Here is a 27,452-nt window from a genome sequence, read left to right on the forward strand (position 1 = left end):
GCTTTACACACTGGTGAAGCAGCCCCCATTCCGCTTATGTCTGAGGAGGCGTGGGTGTGTGCAGGGGGAATTTTAATCTACCCCACTGCCACTGTCCCGCCCATGGCGGGACAGTGGCGGTGGGGTAGGTTAAAATTTCAAAAATCTGAAACCCGCCTCGAACGTGCCAACTTAATGGGGGTGGGTTGAGGGGCGAGCGAGTAATTTGCTCTCGAGAGGCGGGGCAATAATTTAAATATGTTAATGAGGGTGCGTTTCTCAAACCTTATCAGACTTTTACATTTAACGGCTGCGGGTCAGGTTTCCCAGGGCTCGGAAAATCCAGCAGCTGAAGGGAGGCGAGACAGCCGGGTCCAGAAGGAAAGTTCTTTCCCAGCACTGCTTGTGGGCCAGGAGTAGCAGGAATGCTTCCCCCCAAGCTAACCTGCTGCGATTGGCTTCCCTCCCCGCGATCCGACGACCCCCCCCAACCACAGCGATCTGAAGGCCCCCTCCCTGTGACCTCCCCCAACCTGCGATCTCTTCTCCCCACCCCCCCACTCCGTGATCGTCCCCTCCCCCCCGTGGTATCTTCCTCCCTCCTCCCTGTTCACCTGCTGCGGCCTTCCATTGTAGGCCATCCCGCTCGGCCTCTCAATTTGCTTGGCTGCCGGCTGAGAAAAGGAGAAAAAAATTTCAAATGAGGTCCTGCTGTTAAATTCGTCAGGACTTCGCGTTACCCGCATTTCCGGGTTTCCTGGCCGCTACAACACCCTACCCCTCTCCCTCCTCACCTCCCCGTAAATAAGGGGGCCAATACCTCAGTGCTCAGGACTAACAGGATTTTCATTCCCACTTCACCTCTTGCTTCGGAAACTTGACTTTTGAGGGAGCATGCAAAAGGCAACCAGCAGTTTCAGAACAACAGCCACCTGACACCAGCAGTAAATCTAAATCTAAATAAAGGGCATGAAACCACAATTAAAGTGTTAGAAGCATTAAAGTTCCATACAGCTGAATATTTACACAGTTCGACTTAGCTGAAGTCCCTTTTACTTCATTTTATAACATAGGGAGAAGCTGTTCCTGGTTATCATCCTTATTTCCAAATCCCTCACGGCCTCACCCCACCCTATCTCTGTAACCTCCTCCAGCCCTACACTCCTCCAAGATCTCTGCGCTCCTCCAATTCTGGCCTCTTGCCAATCCTGATTTTAATCACTCCACCCTTGGCGGCTGTGCCTTCAGCTGCCTAGGCCCTAAACTCTGGAATTTTCTCCCTAAACCTCTCCATCTCTCTACTTCTCTCTCCTCCTTTAAAACGCTCCTTAAAACCTACCTCTTTGACCAAGCTTTTGGTCACCTGTCCTAATATCGCCTTATGTGGCTCAGTATTAAATTTTGTTTGATAATGCTCCTGTGAAGTGCCTTGGGACGTTTTACTATGTTAAAGGTGCTGTATAAATGCAAGTTGTTGTTGTTGTCGTTCTCTGGAATATTACACCATCCATCCATCATTCCCTTACTAGTCCGTTCTTTCGATGAGGATTTCACCATTCCAACCAGAAGACGAGGCCTGATTCATTCTGTGAGCTGAAGAGCAGGAGTCCAGACCTGCAGTGGAAAAAAAAGGGCCAGGCGACTGTTCACCTTTTAGATGTGTGGGATGTTGTTAAACAGGCTATTAACACAGCATGGAAGCAAAACGTACAACTCCATCAATACATCAACCAAAATGAAAACGAGCCCCTAGAACTTTGAAATACTTTATTAATTTGAAATGGAGACTGTGAGTTAAGTAAGGTTCTATATTCTAGTGAAATGTGTTATGCTTAATTTTATCTCTTACTAAATCTGATTCAAAGAGCAGGATTCTCCCCTTTACAGTGGGGTAGTGGCTGGGCAGACTTCCGCTCACCACTGTGACCCACTGTAACCCCTACCCATTTTCCTGGGTTGAGGGCATATCACATGCAGGACGATCCCTTAGCGGCATCTGCACCATCAAGGTTGCTGCAGAGGAGGGGAACTCAGGCAGTGTTGCAGTGGGACCACCAATGCAGCATATGAAGAGGCATCCTTTGGATGTTGATATAGCCAGAGTTTCAAAAGGTAAACTTTTTATCCTGCCTCAAATATTCTTCCCTTCTCCCTTAAAGGTACTAACACATTCTGGGGTTTGGATCCACAAGAACTAGCTGCTCTCCACTAGCTGCTCTCCACTACCTCGCACAAGTGACCTTTCTCATGTGCCAGCATTGGCAGCAAAGTGCCTGCTGGGCTATTTCGTCAAGGGGGATATCACCACTGAGCCTCCTAGCCTCTCTTCACCTGACATCCACAGCAAGAATTATTGGATGGTGTTCATGAGTGGAAATCACGTGTGACTTTTTTTCCTCTTTCTTCCCAAGATACTGAGGCCCTCGTAGCACGCCAAGCGGAACAGATGACTGAGCACAGAAAAAAGATTGTTCCTGGGAACTTCCAGTCTATATGGCTCAGTTTCACACTGAGCAATGTACTTACCAACTGAGGCCCAGGTGAATCAAGGTAAAATATATTTTTAAAGGTATTAAGGTCGAATTTTTATGGAGAGTTTTGCTGTTTGAAAACTTAGTCATGTTAATATTCAAAAAATGTCAATTCAAGTCCAAAGTCATTCAAAAAGTTTTCATTGTAGCACGTAGGTTGTTAGATGGAACACACTGTAATAATGGAGTACCCCATTTCAGGAGGGTAGAAAAATTAACCGGACCACACACATATATATAATATATATGTACATACATAGAAATATACACACACACATATATGAACATATACACACATATTATATACATATATATAATTTACACTTCCTGATAACTGGCCATAATGGGGCGAGCCTACAGCGACAGACTAAACTTGATGGGGTGGGGTTAGTATTTGGATGAGATATCCTGGGAGTATCAGAAGCTGTATACTACAAAAAATGATATTCGGAAATCTGTGGCTTCGGCTAATTCTCCCCTCTGGTTAAAGAACAAGGTGTGATGATGATGCAGCCTTATGAATATAAAAATCATATTCACACAGCAAATCATTTAATGAATGTATTTACTGTAAATAACTTTTAATTTTTAGACTAATAAAATATCCCCCATATCGCATGTCTTATCCACACATACTATCCCCTCTTCAGTCTGAGCACAGTGGAAAGGTGTGGCCTGGAAATGTCTCCACGGCTGCTATCATTATTACACTGATGTTAACTGACAGGACGCAGTTATTCAGTTAAGATGAATCACAACGTCTTTCCTTCATCCTCTTTCCTTGTCCCCCACTCTCCGTGGCACTCCATCTAGCGATTTGATTGTAAACCCTCCTAAACACGTTCAACAAAGGTAAAGTCTGGGACCAAACCCAACCCTTTAAAAACAGATCATTTTTTGATAAACAGCACTAATACAGAAATGTGATTCTTGGTACAGAGTGCGGAAAAAGTTCATGCTTAGTAAACCAAAGCTTTGCAGTGTCTCCAAATTTGATCCATCTGACATGACATTCAACTATTTCAACATGTTACACTTTATTCAACCAGACGGTAAACATCTCCAGCATTTCAGAGCTCTAGCACTTGGAAACTTTTCTTTGAACTGTTGCCATGAGTTAGCAGTCTGTAGCCCTTCCAGTTTCACCATATTAACAACAGGTTACATACTTAGAACCTTTACACTGGTGCTAGACCAATCCATGGGTCTGCATTGTATATAATTTACTCAAATCAGCAGTAACTTTGTGAATCCATCTTTCTTTTCTGAATCCTAATTTCATGAGGGTTGCAGTGCATTGCATTGAAGAGAATTACAGTGAAATGTTGAATATTATGTGAATCATAACTTTATACTTTCTATTATATGTTTGTGTCTTTTCTGCTCTGATCCTTGATATTTTGAGATTTCTACTTTAATTCACTCTCATGTTTGAGCTTAAAGTCCCTACAGTCTCAAGAGTATCTTCATTGGCTCTAGTATCTGGACAAGTTTTCAGCAAACAAGCCCAGGAAATCTTTCTGTAAATTGCTCTAAGAACTAGATCTATCCTGTACCTCCACAGGACCTTTCTGGTGTCTTCAAAAAGCAATAAAGAATCATTACATGAGATCTTGTTTGAGACTTTAACTGACAAGTAAATGTATTGAAGAAAAGATGAAGAAGCAAATATCTAACAGCAAAATAATATATATATGTGTGTTATATTAACCAGTTATAGAATCATACAGTGCAGAAAGAGGCCATTCGGTCCATCGTGCCTGTGCAGGCTCTTTGAAAAAGTTATCCAATTAGTCCCACTCTTCTGGTCTTACCCGATGGCCTTACAAATCTTTCCTTTTCAAGTATATATCAATTGCCGTTTGAAAGCTGCTTCCACCACCCTTACAGGCAGTGCATTCCAGATCGCAACAACTTGTGTAAAAAAAAATCTCTCATCTCCTCTCTGCTTGCTAATTATCTTACCTTACTTACTGACCCTCTGTCAGTGGAAACAGTTTCTCCTTATTTACTCTATCAAAACCCCTCATAATTTTGAACACGTTGAATAAAAAACATCGGGATGTAAATTTGATAGCGCCCAATAATGCAAAATGGTTGGCGCGCTGGACTCACACGCCAGAAGTGAGAGGCTCGAGGACCGTCCTAAATTCTTCCTCGAGCCTCTGGGATAAATCCGATGAGTTGCAGGCGCCAATTGGGCTCCCCAACACTACTCACCAGTCTGGCCACGTGGAATTTTGGCCAGCTCAGACGTTGAATTGGCCCGTAAGTAATTCCAGGGCGGTGGTGGTGGGGCAAACAGGATGGGAGGAGTGCTGGCTGGCTGCAGCAGTATTTCTGTGGAGATGTGGAGGCAGGAGGAGCCTGCCTGCGCTCCTCCCTTCCTGGTGTGTTGAGTTGATGAACCAGTAAAGGGACTGCTATAGATCACTCCTAAAACAGGGCAAAAAAAGCTGCGTCACCTTTCTGTGGGGCCAAGAGGAGCATGAATGCTCCCTTGATTGTTTCCAGCCTTCCTATAAGGGCCAACTTCCAGCAGAGCTCCATAGAGGACCTGCCAGATTTCCCATTTTTCTGTTAGAAAACCTGACCAGACTGTCCTTGCAACATTTGTATTAACTTAAACCGAGCCTTGAATTTTAAATGCAGCTGAATTTTAAACTCCTTGGGGTAGATTTGGACTTTGTGCGATACTGACATCAATGGAAAAAAAAACCGCGAGAGACGTAAAACAGGCTGCCGATTCACTATCACTCGTTTTACACTATCGCACAAAGTCAAAATCTACCCCCATCACTATTGCGTCTCAATGAAAGGAACTTCTACAAAGTTATAACAAGATGAAAATACTTCATGTTTGTTGCAGTGTCCTTATCTGAGCTTGTCACACATCCTGTTAAGATTGATGTGTGACATTCCAATGAATAGCATTTGCGACATTTTGACTTAAGAAGGCATTATAAAAGTATTATTCATATCGTAATTACAGCACAATTCCTGTTGTTTATTCCAATAATATTATGATTTGTGGGATGTATTTAACTATAAATGTGAAAATTGAGCATTAGGATATCACAGATTACTTTTAAAAGCCACAAGGTGATTTTTTTTTAATTTAAAGGGTTAAGGCTGGAGCAGAGTTGTTTTTAAGAGTTGTCGATTTTCTTGCTCACATGCAAAGATATCATTTAAGAACAGTGTCACCTGTGAGCATAGAAGCGCTCCTGTCCTCTCATCTGAACATGTGCCAGAGAAGGTTTTGACTATTCCAGATGTCTCCAATAGCAAAATAGATATCTTCAACAGAGCAAAAAGACTCAAGGTATTTAACATTTAATTCATGTCCTGAATAGTGCTCCACAAATTCGGCATCTTGATGCTTTTGGGCTATATGTCGCAATCTTTTTTTTAGTATTTGTGGCTGGTTTTTAAGATGGATACCGATAAATAGTTCTATGGTTAGAGGAACAGATAGGCATTTCTGTGGCCGCAGACAAGATTTCAGGATGGTATGTTGCCTCCCTGGTGCCGGGGTCAAGGATGTCACTAAGTGGCTGCAGAACATTCTGGAGAGGGAGGGTGAACAGCCAGAGGTCGTGGTCCATATCGGTACCAACAAAATAGGTAGAAAGAGGGATGAGGTCCTGCAGGCAGATTTTAAGGAGTTAGGAAAGAGATTAATAAGCAGGACCTTAATGGTAGTAATCTCTGGATTACTCCCGGTGCCACGCACTAGCGAGTATAGAAATAGGAGGATAGAGAACATGAATGCGTGGCTGGAGACATGGTGCAGGAGGGAGGACTTTAGATTCCTGGGGCATTGGGACAGGTTTTGGGGGAGGTTGGACCTGTACAAGCCAGACTGGTTGCACCTCAACAGGGCTGGGACCAATACCTTCGCGGGGAGGTTTGCTAGTGCTGTGGGGGAGGATTTAAACTAGCTTGGCAGGGGGATGGGAACCTGAGCGTAGATTTGGAAGGGAGAGAAGCAGAGCTGGAAATGGAAGGCAGAAAATTAGTAAGTGAGTTTGGAAGGCAGAGGACACAAAGGTCAGAAACTAGACCACAAAGGAGTTTGGCAGTGCTTAATGGTATATACCTCAATGCAAGAAGTATAGTGAATAAGGCAGATGAGCTAAGGGTACAGATAGACATGTGGAAGTATGATATCTTAGCTATTACAGAAACATGGCTTAAACAAGGGCAGGAGTGGCAGCTCAACATTCCTGGTTATAGGGTTTTCAGACAAGATAGAGAAGGGGATAAAAAAGGAAGGGGGTCAGTATTGGTTAAAGAAACAATTACGGCTGTGAGGAGGAATGATATGTTAGAAGGATCATCAAATGAGGCCATATGGGTTGAGCTAAAGAACGAAAAAGGGGCAATCACACTACTGGGAGTGTACTATAGACCCCCAAACAGTCAGAGGGAGATAGAAGAGCAAATATGTCGGCAAATTTCTGAGACGTGCAAAAACAATAGGGCAGTAATAGTTGGGGATTTCAACTTCCCTAATATTAACTGGGATACAATCAGTACAAAAGGTATAGAAGGTACAGAATTCTTAAATTGCATTCAGGAGAACTTTTTTTAGCCAGTACGTAGCAAGGCCAACAAGAGGGGCGGCGGGGGGGGGGGGGCGGGGGGAGGGGGGAAGTTCTGGATTTAGTTTTAGGGAATGAAGCTGGGCAGGTGAAAGGAGTATCAGTGGAAGAGCATTTTGCTGGTAGTGATCATAATTTAGTTAGATTTAGCATAGTTATGGAAAAGGACAAAGATAGAACAAGAGTAAAACTTCTAAATTGGCCAATTTTACTAAGCTGAGAAGTGATTTAGCAAAAATGGACTGGAAACAGCTACTTGAAGGTAATTCAGTGTCACAGCAGTGGGAGGCATTCAAGGGGGAGATTCAAAGGGTTCAGAGTAAACATGTTCCCACAAAGGAAAAGGGTGGGACTGCCAAATCTAGAGCCCCCTGGATGACAAGGGTAAGGCAAAAAAGGGAAGCTTATGTCAGACACCAAGAGCTCAATACTGCAGAAAGCCTAGAGGAGTATAGAAAGTGCAGGGGGAAATTAAAATGGAAATTAAGAAAGCAAAGAGAGAGCATGAAAAAATACTGGCAAGTAAAATTAAGGAAAACGCAAATTTTTTTTATAAATACATAAAGAGCAAGAGGATAACTAAGGAAAGAGTAGGGCCTATTAGAGACCAAAAAGGTAACCTATGGTGGAGGTGGAAGATGTGGGTATGATTCTTAATGAATACTTCGCGCCTGCCTTCATAAAAGAGGGGGACGATGCAGAGATTGTAGCTAAGGAGGAGGAGTGTGAAATATTGGATGGGATGAACATAGTGAGAGAGGAAGTATTAAGGGGATTAGCATCTTTGAAGGTAGATAAATCACCACGCCTGGATAAAATGTATCCAGGCTGCTAAGAGAAGCAAGGGAGGAAATAACGGAGGCTCTGACCATCATTTTCCAATCCCTGGCTACAGGCATGGTGCCAGAGGATTGGAGGACTGATAATGTTGGACCGTTGTTTAATAAGGAGAAAGAGATAGGCCGAGTAATTATAGGCCAGTTAAACCTCGGTAGGGGAAATTATTGGAATCGTCATTTAGAAAGGCATGGGTTAATCAAGGACAGTCAACATGGATTTGTTAAGGGAAGCTCGTGTCTGACTAACTTGATTGAATTTTTTGAGCAGGTAACAAGGAGGGTCGATGAGGGTAACACATTTGATGTAGTGTACATGGATTTTAGCAAGGCTTTTCAAGGTCTCACATGGCAGACTGGTCAAAAAAGTAAAAGCCCATGGGATCCAAGGGAAAGTGGCTATTGGATCCAAAATTGGCTCAGTGGCAGGAAGCAAAGGGTAATGGTTGACGGGTGTTTTTGCGACTGAAAAGCTGTTTCCAGAGGGGTCCCGCAAGGTTCAGGACTAGGTCCCTTGCTTTTTTTGGTATATATTAATGATTTGGACTTAAATGTGGGCGGCTTAATCAAGAAGTTTGCAGATGATACAAAAATTGGCCGTGTGGTTGATAGTGAGGAGGAAAGCTGTAAACTGCAGGAAGATATCAATGGACTGGTCAGATGGGCAGAAAAGTGGCAAATGGAATTCAATCCAGAGAATGTGAGGTAATGCATTTGGGGAGGGCAAACAAGGCAAGGGAACATTCAATAAATGGGAGGATACTGAGAGGTGTCGAGGAACAAAGGGACCTTGGAATGCATGTTCACAGATCCCTGAAGGTAGCAGGACAGATAGATAAGGTAGTTAAAAAGGCATATGGGATACTTTATTTTATTAGCCGAGGCACAGAAGATTAGAGCAGGGAGGTTATGCTAGAACTGTATAAAACATTGGTTAGGCCACAGCTTGAGTACTGTGTACAGTTCTGGTCACCACATTACAGGAAAGATGTGATTGCACTAGAGAGGGTACAGAGGAGATTTACGAGGATGTCGCCAGGGCTGGAGAATTTTAGCTGTGAGAAAAGATTGGATAGGCTGGGTTTTCTTTGGAACAAAGGAAGCTGAGGGGAGATTTAATTGAGGTATATAAAATTATGATGGGACTAGATAGAGTGGATAGGGAGGACCTATTTCCCTTAGCAGGGGAGCTGAGGAGAAATTTTTTCACCCAGAAGGTGGTGGGGATCTGAAACTCACTGCCTGAAAGGGTGATAGAGGTAGAAACCCTCAACTCATTTAAAAAGTACTTGGATGTGCACTTGAAGTGCCGTAACCTACAGGGATTCGGACCAAGTGCTGGCAAGTGGGATTAAGCTGGATAGTTATTTTTCGGCCGGCACGGACAAGATGGGCCGAATGGCCGCCTTCTGTGCCGTAACATTCTATGATTCTATGAAATGTGTCACCAGAAGATCACATGAGAAGTTGAAAGTTCAGGTGAGGCTATGCAGTGCTATCTCTACTGTAATTATTCTTACTGCTGAGAAGGCTTTGCATCTCCTTGTACTTATTCCAAAATGATGACAGTACAGTGCGTCTATCACTGCCTTCGGCACTTCACACTTAGGTACATGCCAGTCACACCCGCAGCTACACACTGAACATCTGAGCAAATTAGGTCTCATTTGATTTGTAGCTATTTCAGTTAAACTGAAACTTTAGGTTCTAAATAGCCCCTATTTATCGCACACTAAGATCCTCAGTGTCTCATTTTAACTTTTTAACAAGCTGCCAACAAACCACTGCATTCAGAGTATCAAAGTGGGTGGCTTATGTGCAAATCCAATGTGACCTTTTTAAATGAATCTTTGGGGTAGCAGGATGGCACAGTTCATTGGGGTGCGTATCTGCTGTAGTAGGATTTTTGCTTCCTCCAACAATTCACCTTATGAGTTCTTCCTGACCTCGACTATGCAATGTGGGAGAAGGAGGGGTTGAGATGGACAGTTGAGTCAGAAGACAAGTCTGCCCTTTGTTGCAAAATTTCTATCAACCCGTTAAGAAGCAGCATTCACAATAAAGTGAACAAAATTCCACATTAAAAGGGGCTGCGTTACCTTGCAAAAGAATCCAGGCTGTAATACTGAAAATCCATGGGAACAGTAAAGAGATATCTAAGTTGGGAGATGCCATTGAGCCATTTCCAACTTTCCTCGTCATTAAATGTTTCAAGATACAATCTTGAATAAAATGAGAAGTCAGCAGTTGATGAAATCCAGAACCTTCTTGCCTCTCTGCAGGGTCAACCATTTTTAACAGTGTTTTGTATTATTAACCCTTATAGCACCGTTATTGGTTTTAATTATCTGGGAGTCCGAGATTAAGCTTGTTCAGTAGAACCCCTTACATGTTTTATGGGCATTTCAATGATCAATGTGGTCAAATCCATGATGACAATCTTTACATTCTGAGCTTCTGATTGGCTGAACGACCAGCCTCTAAGCCTATTTTCAGCTAATAAAAACCCATTTTTTGATAATTGCCCCCTCTTCCACAAAGGCTTGCAGGAATCTGGAGCTAGAGGATAAGTAAAACATTTCAAAGTTATAATAGACAACTTTCCTTCGGAAAGGTACAAAAATGTTCAAAGAGGCACAAAGAGAGAATGTGGTGAAGGGAGCAACAGGGGAAGCAGAATTTAAAATTATGTTTTAAGTGTTTGATTTTGTAGCAAATTGGCTGCTGCATTTATATAGAATTTTCAGCACAGAAACAGATCATTCGGTCAAACTGGTCTATGCCGGCATTTATGCTCCACACGAGCCTCCTCCCACCCCTCATCATCTAACCCTATCAGCATATCCTTCTATTCCTTTCTCCCTCATGTGCTTATCTAGCTTCTCTTTAAATGCATCGATGTTATGCGCCTCAACTATTCCTTGTGGTAGCAAGTTCCACATTCTTACCTCTCTCTGGGTAAAGAAGTTCTTCCTATCTTATATTTATGGCCCCTAGTTTTGGTCTCCCCCACAAGGAGAAACATCCTCTACACAACAAAAGTAATTCATTGGCCGTGAAGCTCTTTTATATAAATGCAAGTTTATTCTTTCTTCGTTAAAATATAGCAAAGTGTCTCCCAATATTTCCCTCGCTTTATTACTGTAATGTTAATATTTACTTCAGCTTCACTGTTCATGAGAGCAAAACTTAAAAAATCACCAGGCCCAGTAACATATAGGGGAGGGGTGGGGAGCTTAAAAATGATAGCATCTCTTACAGACTACAAATACATGATTTTTTAAAAGAAAATATTGGACAGATCTAGCTCAGAAATAACCTCGTCCTTCATTTCCTGCAGGTACATCCATTGGGTCATTCAGAAAGAATAACCAGCAGGTGGTAAGACCACCAGGAATTTGTCTGCAAGCAAAGCCCATATTTTAAGCAACACAGCGACCCTTTCTCATTTGCCAGAAGGTTTGGTTATGATGGATTCAAAGACTGCCATTAAGCTGGATACCCCCAATTTACTTCAATAGACCTTTGGCCTTCAGGACAAAACTGATGGTCTATTTTGAAGTTTTCACAGTAAACATAAGAAATAGGCCCCTCGAACCTGCTCAACCATTCAATCAGATCAGGGCTGATCTTTGACCTCAGCTCCACTTTCCTGTCCGATCCCCATATCCCTTGATTCCCCTAGAGTCCAAAAATCTACCTATCTCAGCCTTGAACATATTCAACGATTCATTATCCACAGCACTCTGGGGTACAGAATTCTAAAGATTCACAACCCTCTGCGTGAAGAAATTCCTCCTCATCTCAGTCTTGAATGGCTGCCCCCTTATCCTGCGACTATGCCCCCTAGTTCTAGACTCTCTAGCCATGGGAAACAATCTCTCAGCATCTATCCTGTCAAGCCCCCTCAGAATCTTATATGTTTCAATGAGATCACCTCTCATTCTTCCAAACTCCAAAGAGTAAAGGCCCATTCTACCCAATCTCTCCTCAAAGGACAACCCTCTCATCCCAGGAATCAGTCTAGTGAACATTTGTTAAACTGCCTCTAAGGCAAGTATATCCTTCCGTAGATAAGGAGACCAAAACCGTGCACAGTACTTCAGGTGTGGTCTCACCAAAGCCGTGTACAACTGTAGCAAGACTTCCTTACTCTTGTACTCCAACCCCCTTGCAATAAAGAACATTTGCCTTCCTAATTACATGCTGTACCTGCATGCTAACTTTCTGTGTTTCTTGTACAAGGACACCCAGATCTCTCTGAATACCAACATTTAATAGTTTCTCACCATTTAAAAAATATTGTGCTTTTCTATTCTTCCTACCAAAGTGAATAACCTCAGATTTCCCCACATTATACTCCATCTGCCACTTTCTTGCCCACTGATTTAACCTGTCCAAATTCCTTTGAAGACTCTTTGTGTCCTCCTCACAGCTTACTTTTCCACCTCCCTTTGTATCGTCAGCAAACTTTGATACATTACCCTTGATCCCTTCATCTAAGAAATTAATATAGATTGTAAATAGCTGAGGCCCAAGCACTGATCCTTGCGGTACCCCTAGTTACAGCCTGCCAACCTGAAAATGACTCATTTATCTCTACGCTCTGTTTTCTGTCCGTTAACCAATCCTCTAAACATGCTGACATATCACCCCCAACCCTGTGAGCCCTTACTTTGTGTAACAACCATTTATGTGGCACATTATCGAATGCCTTTTAGAAATCCAAATATACTACATCCACTGGTTCCCCCTTATCTACCGTACTAGTTACAGCCTCAAAAAACTCTAATAAATTTGTTAAACACGATTTCCCTTTCATAAAACCATGTTGACTCTGCATAATCATATTATGATTTTCTAAGTGCCCTGTTACTACTTATTAATAATGGATTTCAACATTTTCCTGACGACTGATGTCAGGCTAACTGACCCGTAGTTCCCTGTTTTCTCTCTCCCTCCTTTCTTGAATAGCGGTGTTACATTTGCTACCTTCCAATCCAGTGGGACCATTCAAGAATCTAGGGAATTTTAAAAGATCACAACCAATGCATCCACTATCTCTGCAGCCACCTCTTTTAGAATCCAAGGGCGTAGGCCATCAGATCCAGGGGATTTGTCGGCTTTTAGTCCCATTAGTTTTCTCTAGTATGTAAGGGGTTTCTTTTTACTGTTTCTCGGGCTTATAATAGGTCAGCCAGTTATGTTTTTCCTGAGCTGCCCTGCCCGCAGTACGGTTGCGAATCGCTTACCCCTTCCTGATTCTGAGCTGAGGACTTATCGAGTGGTAACAAAGACAGACAAACAGACCAGTGGATTGGTACAAGGAAAACCAATGTTTAGTAATAAGAAAACTAAAACTACAAAGTAAACAGTATAATACAGAAGATAAAAAGAAATCGCTGTGGATGTAATACAGTTTTACGCTTAACGGGTTGGAAGAAACGGACACATCGAGGGAAAATTCTAAAATCACAAGTTTAGCAATATCCCCTTTAACCCCCACCCTTACACTTATGCTAGGTTGTCTTGTGGCGGCCAGAAAATTAATGCTCACCGGTGAAAACAGATGAAAAGGCCTGGCCTCTGTGCCTGCTGTTGCCGTCGACATGTGGTTGCGAGGTTTACTGAATGGCCTTCCTTCTTAGGTGCTAGCAGACAGACAGGACAGGGCCAAGAGGTGAAGAGAGAAGAGCAGAGAGATACTGGGCAGCCCCAGTTATACCCTCTTGGTAACAGGTTTTTTTTCATACCTCATCAGCTTGCTTCATTGTTTGATTTAAGCACGAAACGTAAGACAAAGGACCCCATCTCTGGCCCATTTACATTAATGGCCAATTCCTGTATTTCTGAGTTCCATAACTGCTTTAAGACAAAGGACCTAATTTCTGGCCCATTTACATAATGGCCGGTTCCTGTATCGATCTGTTCGCTAACTGCTTTACCATTGTTCCGAATGTACCTTGATGGTTCACCTTTTGTCCTGCGATCACTTCCTGCTCGAATTTTGATGTGTTGGCCGGCCATGTTGATAGCTTGCCTCAGGGCTAGAATGCAGCTGCATTGTTTAAAGAAACCTGTCTGAAACACGAAGCCTGCTGAGTTGTTGAGAATGCAATTTCAAATCTGCCGGTCCTCGGCCATGTGTCTGACTGCAGCCATTTTGAGAGACCTTGGATTTTTTTAAAACAGTCACACCAGGGTTTCTTTAATAACTCCAATAAATCTTCAGGGTGGGGGGAACATGTGAAATTTTGCGAATCCCTTCAAGTACTTCTCTACTGTTATAATCACTTTAAGTTCCTCACTCTCATTATCCCCTTGGTTCCCCACTGTTTTTGGTATGGTTTTTGTATCTTCTACTGTGAAGACAGATACAAAATATTTGTTTAACGTCTCTTCCATTTCCTTATTCCCTATTATAATTACTTCTGTCTCAGCCTCTAAGGGACCAACACTTTTGCTACTTTTTTCCTTTTTACATACTTGTAGAAGCTCTTACAATCTGTTTTTATATTTCTTGCTAGTTTACTCTCATTCTATTTTCTCCCTTTTCATCAATTTTTTCATCATCCTTTGCTGGTTTCTAAAACCCTCCCAATCCTTAGACTTACTACTATTCTTTGCAACATTATAAGCCTCTTCTTTTAATCTAATACTATCCTTAACTTTTTAGTCAGCCACGGAAGGATCACTTTTCCCGTGGAGTTTTTATTTCTCAAGGGAATGTACATTCGTTGAGAATTTTGAAATATTTCTTTAAATGTCTGCCACTGCTTATCTACCTTTTAATCTACTTTCCCAATCTACCTTAGTCAACTCGTCCCTCATGCCTATGTAATTGGCTTTATTTACGTTTAAGCCTCTAGTTTCAGACTTAAGCATGCCACTCTCAAACTCAGAGAATTCTTGTTGTAATTAAAATATGTAAAGTAAAACTTATTACTTGCAAAGTATTTTGTGAAATCCTTGACAGTGATGCATATCAAGTATTGGGATTAATGATGCGAATGAGCAAAGTAAAACTGGTTAATCATGATTTATATTATATTGCCTGGATGCAAAGTCATTTCCTTTAACTGGTCCATAAATCCTACAATTAGGGTCAAATCAATTGTAACAAATTAAAATGGAAATCTGACTTGATTGAAAATGTGCTTGTTGTATAACAAATTAGTGTATTGCTGCAATAAAGTGCCACAAGCAGAGGGAATGTTTATTGCTGGTCCTTTGCCTTACTAATATTGCAATATTATTCCCCAATCCCGTACACAATTACCCTGTATCTGAGAATCAAAACTAGTGGGTGGTGAGGTGCCAGAATGCATTGGGAATCCAACACATGGTACATGAGCAATAGGGGGAGGGCACATTTGATTCCTCCATGAGCTGATTCGTGATCTCAGTCGGACTGTTGTTGGGAGGACAGGTGGCTACTGAGTCATGCTGCCTTGGGGTGGGTGGGAAAGGATGGATTATCATCAATTAACTCAATTTGATCGGCATATATTAGCTGCACAGCCAACTTACAGTTTATTTTCCCAATGGTGAAGGAAATGCCTTTTAACATTAATTAAATTAATTTACCACATAAGTATCCTGTTTAATTTTGAAGATTTATTTAGTTTAGTTAAAATATTTTTGCAGGGAATGCATACACAAAGAACTTGCCTATTGAACATTGAAATACATCATTCAGAGCATGCAAAAACCTGATTTAGACCGAGGCCTTATCTGCAGCCTGGCCCTCTGCCACAGTAAATAAAATTATTTTTAATATACTTGATCGTAGAAAATTTGAAATATTTGGAAGTGCTGAAATGAAAGCTATCCAGTATTATAGTATTGTGAGGGATATTGACTATACATGGGGAGGGGAAGAAAAGAAAGGGGAAGTTTTCCTTTATTCGCTATTTGTACTGAAATTGTAAATCCATTTATGATTTCTCTACAGATAGCAAACAGAAGGAATCTTCCCCCAGGTGTCAGCTGTACAGGGTATGACCAACGAACATCTGAATTTATTTTTTGATAATGTTGTGCTCATCAAGGTGAAAGATATCAGTGTTGGGAAAAGGAACACTTTCCATTTCAAGAACTCAGTTTCAGCCTCAAGGATTCTGAGCAGGTTACGTACAGCACAGAGTGAGCTCCTCTAGTTTGCCCCAATGTGACTAACCACAGTAGAGCACCCGCTAGTGCATCAATGTGACGTTTGTCTCACACCAGCCATCCTGTGGTCTCTCTCGGTCAGAATTTCCTAACTGGCAGCCTTGCCCCCAGAAGTATGATGGGGACGGGACCACTGCCTGCCTGAGTGACCTGATGCCGACCCTGGTGAATTTTCTGGGGTCAGCCCAATTAGATTAATTAAGCCAGGCTCTTGATTGGGAGCTCACCAATGGGGGAGAGGATCCAGGAGATTACATAGAAATTGCAACATGGAAACAGGTTGCTTGGCTTAATCAGTGCTCAGTGCTGCAGGATTTAAATATAAGGTAAGAGCAGGCAGCCACACCTTCTAAGAATGCACTGAATCGAGCATGTTTGACAGTTAACAACTACCTTCTCCTCACTGTATTGAAGTGTTGCAAGAGCTTAACATTAATGTCCATGAGGTACCACAGGACACTTCACATCCTTCCCCTCCCCCCAGCCTTCACTTGCAAGTGGTCCTTCACCACCTTATGTAAATGGACTCCATCAAAAGCCTGATATAGTAAGTATCTGCTTGTTTCTTGTACCTGTTACAGTCTACCTCCTGATATCTGGGTTGGATTGCATTTCGTGGCAACCAAGGGGCATTCAGATTGACTGCATTCTTCTTAAACAAGAGGATAGCCCATAACCAAAGAGACAGATCAGTCACAGATGGTGGACTGCCCCTCCCCACCTCCTGCCTATCACTCTCTATGAGAAGAACACACTGAAACTTCTTGGGAGGCAGACAATGAAAGTTATAGAACTGGAGGACGGGAGCCAGCTGTGTGTGCGTCATGACATTCTGCTTCTCTTATTTTTCATGCTACTGCACCACACATAACTTGTCAGCAAACAAAGTAATGAAACCCTCATGTCAATCTTTCTGCTGAAAGTCATGTGTGAATTGATGCTCCTCAGCAATCCATTTTTTTTATCTCTCTTCTTTTTGATCTCTTCTAGATGTGCAACACCAAGAAGAAACAGGAGGCAGAAAATCGGCCAGACCTTTCTGCTTCAGGTCCTGCCAGCATTTTATCACAGGTGTTATCAATCACCCTCTCCATTTTACACACCTGCCCAGAGGCAGCATGAAAGAGTGAATTAGAGGGGAGTACACAGAATGATGCAGAGTATGACTGGGTATGGGGAACTAAGGATGGAAGGTGAGGACCATACAACCATAGAAGTTTACAGCACAGAAGGAGGCCATTTGGCCTACCATGTAAGTGCAGGTTCTTTGCTAGAGCAATCCACTGTTCTGCTTTCTTCCTATATCCTCCTGTGCTTCAAATATTAATCAGTTTTTCCTTTAAAGATACAATGGTGCCTGCCTCAACCATTGCCAATAACAAAGCATTCCGTGTTCCAACAGCCCTCTGTGTAAAGAAATATCTCCGAACCTCTCTCCTCACTTTTAGTAACAATTTTAAATTGATGGCTCCTCATCATTTACTCCCCCAACCAAAGAAAAAAGTATTTCCCTATTCGCCTGATCAAAACCCTTCAGCTTTTTAAAATCCTAATTTAATCTCCTCTTACTACTTCACTGGAAACAGTTTCAGCATCTCAAGTTTCTCCTCATAATTATAGTTTCCCATCCTTGGTATCATCCTGGTAAATCTATGCTGTGTGTTTTAATGACCCCACTATAATGGGCACCCGAAACTGTGCACAGTAACTATGACCTAACCATTGCTTTGCACAAATGTATCATTACCATTTTATTCTAAGCCTCTATTTATGAAACAAAAAATGCTACTGGCTTTTTTGAATAATGACTTTATTTACCTGCGCTCATACATTCAGGGCATTTGAAGCTCTATGTTTTTCTATTATCCACACCTGCCAGCATTTAATTTCAGTTACCAATAGGCCACTTTTACTTCAATTCAATCACACAAAGACCACATATTAAAACATATTAACTTTATTAATAATTAAAATTAATGTCTAATGAAATGCCACATGTAAACAGAACATTCAATTAATTAAAACTTGTAATCATCCTATAGCATAAAGGTTTTCATTATATGGATGCACTATTAACATTTTAAATCCCACAAGTAAGACAACAACAAATATATAAATCAAAATTAATAATTCAAAAGAACAAAAATTTAACCTTTGTTTAATTTGTTCCTTTCAGCTGTATAAATCTGGAGATCGTCCGCTAATTCTGTCTATTCATGCACCCACTTTGCACCAGTATCGTGGTTCAAAGGAATCTTTCTCACAGTCATTCTCTTATAACAACATAAGAAATAGGAGCAGGAGTAGGCCAAACGGCCCCTCAAGCCTGCTCCGCCATCCAAACAGATCATGGCTGGTCTTCAACCTCAACTCCACTTTGCTGCCTAATCCCCATATCCCTTGATTCCCATGATAGATAGATTTGTGCACTCTATCTCAGACTTGAATATACTCAATGAATCAGCACCTACAGCCCTCTGGGGTAGAGAATTCCAAAGATTCACAACCCTCTGTGTGAAGAAATTCCTCTTCATCTCAGTTTTAAATGGCCGATCCCTTATCCTGCTACTATGCCCTCTAGTTCTAGACTCTCCACCCAGGGGAAACAACCTCTCACTATTTACCCTGTCAAGCCCCCTCAGTATCTTATACATTTCAATGAGATCACCTCTCATTCTTCTAAACTCCAGAGAGCATAGGCCCATTCTACTCAACCTCTCCTCATAGGACAACCCTCTCATCGCAGGAATTAATCTAGTGAACCTTTGTTGCACCGCTTCTAAGGCAAGTATATCCTTCCTCAGACAAGGAGACGAAAACTGTATGCAGTACTCCAGGTGAGTTCTCACCAGAGACCTGTACAACTGTAGTAAGACTTCCTTACTCTTGTACTCCAATCCCCTTGCAGTAAAGGCCAACATGCCATTTGCTTTCCTAATTGCCTGCTGTACCTGCATGCTAACTTTTTGTGTTTCTTTACACCCCTGATATCCCCCGATCTCCTCTTCTTCACCTCCCCGATGTCCCCCGATCTCCCCTTCTTCACCCCTCCAATGTCCTCCCGATCTCCCCTTCTTTGCCTCTCCCGATGTCCCTCCCGATCTCCCCCTCTTCACCCACCCCCCCGATGTCCCCCCCGATCTCCCCCTCTCCCCCCTCCATCCTGATCTTCCCCCTCTCCCCCGATCTTCCACTTTCCCGCCCCACCCGGTCTTCCATTCTCCCCCCCCCCCCCCCCCCCTCCCGATATTCTGTTCCAGTGCCGGATGATGTCTCGCTCTCTCTCTTTCTCTCCCCCCCCCCGCCTCGCGTTGCAGCACCTGACAGTAACCAGCCAGTCAATCAGATTGGCTGCCGGGCGCGAAACCCAGAGAGCACGTTAATCACCATCAATTACGATGCGATCGCGCGGAAACGGTAAGTTTTGTTTATTCGGGTTTGCCACGTGCTCCTTCATCCCCCCGCTCCCAACCCGCCACCATTTCAAAATTGAGCCCATTGTGTCCTCCTCACAGCTTGCTTTACCACCTAGTTTTGTATCATCAGCAAACTTGGATACATTACACTCGGTCCCTTCGTCTAAGTCATTCATATAGATTGTAAATAGCTGAGGCCCAAGCACCAATCCTTGCAGCACCCCACTAGTTACAGCCTGCCAACCTGAAAATGACCCATTTATCCCTACTCTCTGTATTCTGTCCATTAACCAATCCTCTATCCATGCCAACATGTTAACCCCAATCCCCCAATCTTGCATAACAACCTTTTATGTGGCACCTTATTGAATGCCTTTTGAAAATCCAAATACACTGCATCCACTGGTTCCCCATTATCTACCCTGCTAGTTACATCCTCAAAAAACTCTAATAAATTTGTCAAACACGATTTCCCTTTCATAAAACCATGTTGACTCAGCCTAATCATATTATGATGTTCTAAGTGCCCTGTTACCACTTCCTTAATAATGGGTAATCTTGATTTTCATGCAGCCTCCTCTCTGATTTCAACACCTCTTCGAATCATCTACTTTAAAGGGAATGTGTCAGCTTGGCCCAACGATAGTACACTTACTTCTCAGTTAGAAAGTTATAGGTTCAAGCCCCACTCAAGCGTCTTGAGCACTTATGCTGGGTTGACACTTCAATTACAGTGAGGGAGTATTGAATGTGCTGTCTTTTGGGTAAGACCTTAAAACAAGGCCTCATCTGCCTGTTTGGATGGAGTTAAAAGATACCATGGTGCTATTCGAAGAAGAGATGCGGAGGCCTCCTAGTGTCCTGGTCAATATTTATCCCTTGGCCAACACCACTGAAAAGCAGATTAACTGTTCATTATCTTTTTGCTGTTTGTGGGACCTTGCTGTGCGCAACAATGATTTCAAGACTAATTCATTGGCTATGACGTGTTTTGGGATGCCCTGAGGATGTGAAAGGCACAATATAAAAGCATACCCTTTCTCTTTCTATTGTATCTCCTAACAAAAAACATGCAAAACAGGAACAGTTGAAGGATATCCAATGTAGTAATGGCATGTAAATCCACATTAATGTTTCAAAAAGATTTAAAAATGCTGTGTGGATAACATTACACTTGAACATTGGTCTTTATACTCTTGAAGAAAGAAATCTGGATGTGGGAACAAATTGTGGAAAGAGAAATAATCTGATTGTTTGTGTTTCTTCTGCAGGCTCCCAATTTGTCAGAAAGTCAGGTTCTTAAAGCTGAAGACTACAACATCAGAGAGGTAAAGCATACTGCACTAGGTTTGACTTAACAGGAGAAAACTATACCCTTGATGGATCAAGCTGAAAATTCAGCCAAAGCTGTGTCCTAGACTGGTACAACACGGGGTCGTACGTTGGATTCCTTGAGTCAAGGGCAGACGCTGCCTCTTGGGAAATCAGAGGCGGTGCTACTCACTCATCTGCTGCTGGCCAATTACAGAGCATCACTGGAAATGCCATGACACCAGATTGGCTCTTCATACCCAAGAAATGATGGCCTAGAAATTCGATGATGCTGTAAAGCAGGCGGCAAAGTGTCCAATGTGGCGGGCAGTGTTTGCACCGGCAGTGCACAGCGCACCATATTTGTATAAGCATCAAAAGAGGCATCCGAGGCCCCGGGCCTGCAACAGGCATTAGCCCCTTTGCATATGCAAATTAGGGGCCTAACACCTGTTTGAGGCCTCCTTTGTAAAATTGGGCTGCCCTGAACGTAACCGGCGCTGGGCTGGCTGCGTTCAGGAAAACCAAGTCTACATGCAGCCTAACCAGCAGGCCACCACTAAAAAGGTACATTTTTAAAAATACTTACCTGAGTGTGGAGCCTGGAGGTGCAGGAGTGCTGCTCCCAGATCCACATTAAAGCCACGGGCCACTGTCCGCTGCCGCTCACCGCCAACCCCGCCCCCATCGCTGCCTCACTCCCTCTCCCAGACACTGCTCCCCTGACGCAGTGGCCCAAAATCCAAGTAGTCTTTGCTGGCCAGCTGCCTGTGGATGCTCTCCGATCTTTCTCCCTTCCCGGTCACCAATCTGCCTTCCCCCCCCCACCCCTCGCCTCTGATCTTACTCCTCGGCCTTCTAATGCTGGCAGCGGCCCGATCTTCGGTCACTCTTTGCTGGAAGGCTCTTCATGCCTCGCAGGCTTGATGTAAATGAAGCCTTAGGCCCAATATCAGGTGGGCCTCGGGCCTACCCGTTCCACTGCAGGGATTGTTCCCTGCACTGAATTTGTGCATTTCTAGGCCTATTTGTTCTGCTCAAAAGAGAGGAAAAACTGACAAAGTGGGGGGAAATATAAATAAATACAAACAATTGTAACTGTTTAAAGTAAATCTCCGCTACATTTTCAGCATCTGGTATAAATGAACAAAGCCATAATATACAAAGAACAAAAATGATCAATTTAATATGGCTATACTAACAATGGTATTAATAATTAACAAAGATTTAATAAACATTGCACTGTGCCACTCCAGTGCAGTAATTAATAACATACACTGACCATTGAATTTTTGTTAATCAACTGCAAGTTATTGCTTAATAAACCTGCAGTATTGAAATTGGAATTCCTGATCCTGCAGTGTGAACCTCATCAGACTTCAGGGACCCAGAATCACTGGCTCTCCCGCTCTGCACGAACACCCACTGGCTCTCCCGCTCTGCACGAACACCCACTGGCTCTCCCGCTCTGCACGAACACCCACTGGCTCTCCCACTCTGCACTAACATCTACTGTCAGCACAGGAACCCAAAGGAGAAAATCAAAACCAGACATGCTATAAAAAACACCTGAAACAGCAACCATGTTTCGAGGCGATAATCTCGTCCTGTGGCTGACATTTCTCCTGTCAATAATTTTACTGATAAATGCGACATGTGTACACAACAGGATATCACTTGCACCAAATGTTTTGCTAAAATGATCAACAAAGGGAATTTCATTCCTGGCGATTCAGGTACTTTTTACAATCCATCAGGTTTATTGCCTGTAAGTTAGTGGAAAATGATGTCACTCTATTTTAAAGGGGACATTCCACAATCCCATGCTGAATTTACATAGAATTACATAGAATGTACAGCACGGAAACAGGCCATTTGGCCCAACAGGTCCATGCCGGTGTTTATGCTCCACACAAGCTTCCTCCCTCCCTATTTCATCTGACCCTATCAGCATATCCTTCTATTCCTTTCTCCTCGTGTGTTTATCTAGCTTTCCCTTAAATGCACCTATGCTATTCGCGTCAACTACTTCATGTGGTAGCGAGTTCCACATTCTAACCACTCTCTGGGTAAAGAAGTTTCTCCTGAATTCCCTATTGGATTTATTAGTAACTATCTTATATTTTAACTTTTTTACACAGTGTGTGGTTAGGATCTGGAATGCACTGTCCAAGGGGATGGTGGAGGCAGATTGAATCGTGGCCTTTAAAAGGGAACTGGATAAGTACTTGAAAGGAAAAAAATTGCAGGGCTATGGGGATAGGGCGGGGAAGTGGGACTAGCTGGATTGCTCTTGCATAGAGCTAGCACAGACTTGACTGGCTGACTGGCCTCCTTCCGTGCTGTAACCTTTCTATGCTTCTATGATTTATGGCCCCTAGTTCTGGTCTCCCCCGCATGTGGAAACATCTTCTCTAGGTCTACCCTATCAAACCCTTTCATAATCTCAAAGACTTCTATCAGGTCACTCCTCAGTCTTCACTTTTCTAGAGAAAAGAGCTCCAGCCTGCTCAATCTTTCCTGATAGGTACAACCTCTCAGTTCTGGTATCATCCTCTTTTGCACCTTCTCCAGTGCCTCCATATCCTTTTTATAATATGGAGACCAGAACTGTTCACAATACTCCAAGTGTGGTCTGACCAAGGTTCTATACAAGTTTAACATAACTTCCTTGCTTTTCAATTCTATCCCTTTAGAAATGAACCCCAGTGCTTGATTTGCTTTTTTTATGGCCTTATTAACCTGCGTCGCTTTTAGTGATTTGTGTGTCTGTACCCCCAGATCCCTTTGCTCCTCTACCCCATTTAGACTCTTATTATCCAAGCAGTTTGTGGCCCCCTTAGTCTTCCTACCAAAATGTAATACCTCATAATTATCTATATTGAAATTTATTTGCCAATTACATGCCTATTCTGCAAGTTTATTAATGTCTTCCTGTATTTTGTCGAAGTCCTCCTCGCTTTTAACTATACCCCCCAATTTGGTGTCATCTGCAAATTTTGAAATTGTACTTCCGATTCCCGAGTCCAAATCATTTATGTAAATGATGAACAACAGTGGTCCCAGCACTGATCCTTGTGGAACACCACTTCCCACCTTTTGCCAGTCTGAGTAATTACCTTTAACCCTTACTCTCTGTTTTCTGTTTTGCAGACAGCTTGCTATCCATTCTGCTACTTGTCCCCTGACTCCACCTTAGTCATGAATCTATTATATGGTACCCTATCGAAGGCCTTTTGAAAATCCAAATATATTACATCTACTACATTACCCTTGTCTACCCTTTCTGTTACGTCTTCAAAGAATTCAATAAAGTTGGTTAAACATAACCTTCCCTTTTGGGATCCATGCTGACTATTCTTTATTATATTTTTGGTTTCTAGATGTTTTTCTACTACATCTTTGAATAAGAATTCCATTATCTCTCCTACCATCAACGTTAAGCTAATTGGTCTATAGTTCCTTGGACTGGTTCTATTGCTGTTTTTAAATATAGGATTCACATTCGCTGTCTGCCAGTCCTCTGGCACTATTCCCTTTGAAATGAATTTATATATACGTAATGGTGCCTCTGCTATCTCTTCCATAACTTCTTTTGATATGTGTGGATGCAATCCATCCAGACCAGGGGTTTTATCCTCTCTTAAAATTTGATTAGTTTATCAATTATCTCCCCCCTTTCTATCTTAAATGTCTTCATATCTTTTTTGATCTTTTGTCCTCGAAGGGAGTGCGGGTGAAAGACGGGGGTACAACACTGAAGACTGATTTTTCCGGGTATCAGGATTGCCTAATATGTAGATTATAGTGAGCAGTAGGGGTGTAAAACAGAGATGTTCATGTCCATTCTGCACACAGAGACAAATTTAACTTGTGGTTCACAATGAGCCATCCGTGGGCCTCATTGACATGCAGCCGGTGAGCTGTGGGTGGCAAATCTGAGGCAGCTCGCTGGTTGGGGAGGTGGAGGGGGGTAATTGGCCGGCTCCTACACTAAGCCAGCCGGCAGTTGGAGCCTGGGTGGAGGTGGGGTGGGGGGGGTTTTGATTCCAGGGGTTGGGCTGCTGAGAAAAAGGGTAGATGTATCTCAATGTATGCCATAGGACCCCAATTTCCACATTACAAGTGGCTTCCCACCTGAAACAGGTGGCCACACCAGCCTCCCAACCCAGGACCTTCCCCAAGGTGGCGGCAGCTGTAGCACCAGCCAAAACGGGGCAGTGAGTGTCCTAACACCATTTTCAGTCCACTACTGCCCCATTTACACCAGGATGGGGCCCTCAAAATTGCTCCCCCAATCCTTTACTGTGCAAAGCACAAAAGCAGTAGCGCCAGTTGAGAATACCTTGTCCTATCCCTTTCACTTTTTGAATTGGGCACAAGGTTCTGATGTACATCAGTTCTAACCTAAATGTTAATTGATCTTTCTTTCTGTTTCAGACACTGATCGACCTGCTGTGCCTCTCCAACATTTTCTGTTTTTCCTTTTCACACTACTTTACTACGCATTACTTTTAAGGTCGTGTGGCTCTGGAGCAGCTTGATTTCCAAGGCTCTACCATCACAATGACACAAGGTTCAAGTGACTGGCACCTTTAATGGGAAACAGCAGGTCAGGCAACACATGGCAGTCAAATGTAAATTGCAAATGGGCCAAGCAGTATGTGGGGTTTATTCAGGTCTCTGCAGCTGCCCATTAACAACCGTGAAGAACAGACTGCTGAAAACAGATCTACTCTTCACAGGCATTTCTAAAAAAGACCAGGAACCAAAGAAAGAGAGAAATACTTTATCAACAGGTTACACACATTGCCCTAAACAAATTATCAGCTTGATTATAATATATCGGACGCTTAAAAGGAAACATTGTCATTTTGCAATGATGTAACAACATATCTAATGCATCTACATGTTACTTAATGATTCCCTCCTTTGTTTTAGAACTTACAAGCTGAATGGGAATTATACATGGTTCTGGTTGAAGAGATAAATTGTAGATTGCAGAACTGAATGTAATGACAATACACTTTTAATATTTCATAACCAATGTTTATTACAAATTAATAACAGATGTTACATGAGGTTATCACATATTTATAATATGGTTACAGTTCTGTATTTATAGGTTTACTGAAAGATTATTATATTAACAGTAATAATTATATTGGTCCAGCTATTTTATTAAATGTGCATTAATTATTAATAGCAATGTTATTAGAAGACAATTTAGTTTCATAGTTAAGAGTACTAAGGCTTTGTTAAGCACACGGTGTTCGGGTTGCAGTGAGTGATCCAATAGATTTTATGCAGAAGCAAGGGGCAGAGAGCTAATCAAAGCAGAAAGCGGAAGCCAAGTGATCTAATTAGCCTAAGGGCCCATTTCAATGTACAACCTGCTAGGTCATTTATTATAACCACTAATAAATAGTTCAGAATCGGGCTTTGTTTACATTTTTATTTTAATTAAACATACACGCATTTTATTCTGCTGTTTTCTGCAACTCTTCACTTCACCTGACGAAGGAGCAAAGCTCCGAAAGCTTGTGATTTCAAATAAAGCTGTTGGACAATAACCTGGCGTTGTGCGACTCCTTACATTTGTCCACCCCAGTCCATCACCGGCATCTCCACATCATGACTAATACTTAGGCTAATAATTGAGGCAGAGCTAGCCAAACCAGTTAAAAAAGAACTGGATTCTACACGTAGGATCTGTCCACCTAGGCAAAATATTCTGTAACTTTGCTGTGGTGGTTTAGAATCATGGAGCACAGAAGGAGGCCATTTGGCCCATTGTGCCTGTGCAGGCTCTTTGAAAGAGCTATCTGGTGTGAATGTATCTCACTATCAATGGTCTGGGAATCTCAGACACTGATTGTTCTTTTACCAAAATATACCTCCATAGTTTTAAGTGTCTTTCTGTGCAATGGCAAAAACTAATTACAACCTGAAACAAAGAAACATTGAAACTAAACTGTTATTTTGCTAAATATTAAATATGGATTGTCTGTTTCAAAGTTATTATTCACAGTTAATTTGTACTGGAACAACGCCATTCTTCTGGATCATGAGTAGCCATTGCTGCAGAATTGGCTACATAATAATCATGAGTGGCCTATGCCAGCTCACTATCCAATCTATCCTGTGGGGAAGTGCCTTCCCTTCACTCAGTGCCTCTTCTATTGCATGACTAGGATCAAGAATGTGTGGTGCAATAGACAGTATTAGCACTTCCATCGAGTGAGGACAGATCTGGACAAGTTGTGGGGGAGGGAAGGTGGTTTTTCTTCACAAGATGTGATAAGTAGAGCTCTGCTGTGTGCACAGTAATCCCTGTGATATCAGGGAGTTGTGCTAATAACCTCTGGGACATTCTGACTATCCTTGCGGAGACTAGAGTTGCATAGTGCCCCTTTTAACAAGCGGCCTTGGCTGGCTGACATGGGAGCGCACAGCATTCTGTTTGTGTGCCAGGGCTGGGCAATTTCTCAAAATCTAGAATGGCTTCCTGGGAAGACTGGCATATGAAATTCCCCAGTGGCGGAGCCTTATTGTAGAAGCATATGCACTGGCAGCCCCAGCATTGGGGCTGGATTCCCA

The 27,452-nt window shown here is 42.5% G+C and overlaps 1 long non-coding RNA gene across 1 annotated transcript; it reads left to right on the forward strand.

Annotated features, from left to right (window-relative positions):
- The first annotated feature begins 5,768 nt into the window (after positions 1-5,768).
- Positions 5,769-26,410, forward strand: LOC137342807 (uncharacterized). The gene is made up of 4 exons (XR_010967342.1): positions 5,769-5,835; positions 17,116-17,377; positions 20,813-20,869; positions 25,293-26,410. It is a non-coding gene; the product is annotated as an uncharacterized lncRNA (long non-coding RNA).
- Positions 26,411-27,452: the final 1,042 nt, after the last annotated feature.

Source organism: Heptranchias perlo, chromosome 26, assembly GCF_035084215.1.
Source record: "Heptranchias perlo isolate sHepPer1 chromosome 26, sHepPer1.hap1, whole genome shotgun sequence".
NCBI lineage: Eukaryota > Metazoa > Chordata > Chondrichthyes > Hexanchiformes > Hexanchidae > Heptranchias > Heptranchias perlo.